This window comes from Otolemur garnettii, unplaced genomic scaffold, assembly GCF_000181295.1.
Source record: "Otolemur garnettii isolate 467f Iridium unplaced genomic scaffold, OtoGar3 scaffold00011, whole genome shotgun sequence".
Lineage (NCBI taxonomy): Eukaryota > Metazoa > Chordata > Mammalia > Primates > Galagidae > Otolemur > Otolemur garnettii.
Window position 1 is genome coordinate 3,343,018 of NW_003852406.1, and position 2,620 is coordinate 3,345,637.

Consider the following 2,620-nt stretch of genomic DNA (forward strand, 5'->3'; position numbering starts at 1 on the left):
GGCAGGCGCCTATAGTTCCAGCTACTTGGGAGGCAGAGGCAGGAGACTCACTTGAGCCCACGAGTTGGAAGTTGCTGTGAGCTATGATGGCACAGTACTCTACTCAAATGAAATGCTGGGTGCAGTGGCTCACGCCTATAATCCCAGAGACCAAGGCAGGTGGATTGTCTGAGCTCACAGGTTTGAGACCAGCCTGAGACAGAGTGAGTCCCCATCTCTAAAAAAAATAGCCAGTCATTGTGGCAGGCGCCTATAATCCCAGCTACATGGGAGGCTGAGGCAAGAGAATCAGTTGAACCCAAGAGATTGAGGTTGCTGTGAGCTAAGACGCGACGACACTCTATCAAGAGTGACCAAGTGAGACTCCATCTCAAAAAAAAAGAAAAAAAGAAATGAGAATGAGTGTTGTATTTGTCATTGTACCTTTTCTTAGAAACAGTCTCACTGTCTGACAGTAGCAAAATACTACCCAGAGTTTTTCTTTTTCTTCTTTAAAAAAAAATTTTTTTTTAAATTTTGCTTTCAGGGTCGCTCCTGTGACTTACGGAGTAGGGTGCCAGCCCCATATGTTGGAGGTGGTGGGTTCAAACCCGGCACCAGCCAAAAACTGCAAAAAAAATTTTTTTTTGCTTTCAGTTTTAGCTGGCTTTCACTCATCTTAGTTTGAATTTTTTTTCCTTTCTTTTTTTTAGCTATTCTCTTTCCCTTTGCCTCTCAAATAGCCGAGATTACAGGCACCCGCCACAACGCAGGCTTTTTTTTTTTTGGTAGAGATGGGTTTCATTCTGGCTCACTCCGGCTCACTCCAGCTAGTGCTGGTCTTATGCTGGTTTCAGGTCCAAGCGATTCTCTTGCCTTAGCCTCCCAAGTAGTTGGGACTACAGGCACCTGCCCTAATGCCCGGCTATTTTTAGAGATGAGTTCTCACTCTGGCTCAGGCTGGTTTCAAACTTGTGAGCTCAGGTGATCCACCAACCTTGGCCTCCCAAAGTGCTGGAGCTCAATTGATCCACCCGCCTCAGTCTCCTACGGTGCTGGGACAACAGGCGTGAGCCATCATGCCTGGCCAGTAGTTTTTTTTTTTTTTAATTTAGAAGAGAAGCCATTCTTGAATCAATTATGAGATTTTCTTTTGTTAATCTGGTGGCAGAATTGGGTTGTCAATTTAAATTGACTTAAAGAAATAATAAATTTTCTCTTATTTTTTGAAATAATCTTTTTTGGTTTTTTTAAGAATACTGTGACTTACAGTGGTATAACTAACTGGAGCCTTGAACAGACTCCCAGGTAGCTAAGACTACAGGTATGTGCCATGTTTGGCTGTTTAAAAATTTTTGTTGTAGTGTTGCTGAGGCTGGTCTTGAATTCCTGGCCTCAAGTGATTTTCCTACCTTGGCATTCCAAAGTGTTGGGATTATAGGTGTCAGCCACCATGCCTAGCCCAGTAGTATGATTTTTAGTGTTTCACTTAATGGTGATAAATCATTTTACCACCAGCAAAGTTGTAATAGTAATAGTTCATGGGTTTTCGATCTAACATTGGAGAGGTGGCCTCTTACATTTAGAAGTTCCTGTACCTGTCCACAATGGTTGTGTTTTTTCCTGCTGTCGAAGAAGCATCTTTGAATGTTTTGGGGCATACTGACCTGCAGATAAGAGACAGAGGCCTGCCTAAATTCAAACAAGTTTTCTTATACTCTTTGAAGACTGTTGAAGTGGAATTGACTGAAAAGAAAGTGGAATTGTTAAAAGGAAGTATAAACAGCAGTTACTAAAGTAAAAATTTTTTTTTTTTTTTTGTAAAGACAGAGCCTCACTTTATTGCTCTCGGTAGAGTGCTGTGCCATCACACAGATCATAGCAACCTCTAACTCCTGGGTTTAGGCGATTCTCTTGCCTCTGCCTCCTGAATAGCTGGGACAGGTGCCTGCCACAACGCCTGGCTATTTTTTTGTTGCCATTTGGCCAGGACCAGCTTTGAACCCGCCACCCCGGTATATGGGGCCAGCGCCCTACCCACTGAGCTACAGATGGAACCCTAAAGTAAATATTTTTGAAAGATTTGAAATTTGGAAGAGTTTGGTAGTTTTGTTTACTTATTTATTTATTTATTTTGCTGCAATTTTTGGCCAGGGCCAGGTTTGAACCTGCCACCTCTGGCATATGGGGCTGACGCCCTACTCCTTGAGCCACAGTGCCACCCAGACTTTGGTAGTTTTGGTGTTTGATGTTTTGTCTGTGTGGTAAAGCTGTTTTTTGTGTATTCGTTTCTTCTTTGCTTTATTTTTAGAAATTAGTAGTTATTTTTTTTCTTTGACAAGATTGGGAATGTTTTTCTAGTTACTTTTTTTGTGTTCTTGAGAAGGTAGGGAGGACATTTTAATTGATAAGAAATTTTTCCTGGGCAGTGTCTGTGCCTCAGTGAGTAGGGCACCTTCCCAGGATACCGAGGGTGGCGAGTTCAAACCCAGACCCAGCCAAACTGCAACATAAAATAGCCTGGCATTGTGGCAGGCGTCTATAGTCCCAGCTACTCGGCAGGCTGAGGCAAAAGAGAATTGCCTAAGCCCAAGATCTGGAGGTTGCTATGAGCTGTGATGCCACAGCACTCTACTGAGGG

At 42.9% G+C, this 2,620-nt stretch overlaps 1 protein-coding gene across 2 annotated transcripts in view; it reads left to right on the forward strand.

Moving 5' to 3' along the window:
• Positions 1 to 2,620, forward strand: part of LOC111723411 (ubiquitin carboxyl-terminal hydrolase 8-like) — a 25,028-nt gene that overhangs the window by 14,469 nt on the left and 7,939 nt on the right. The window lies entirely within an intron of this gene.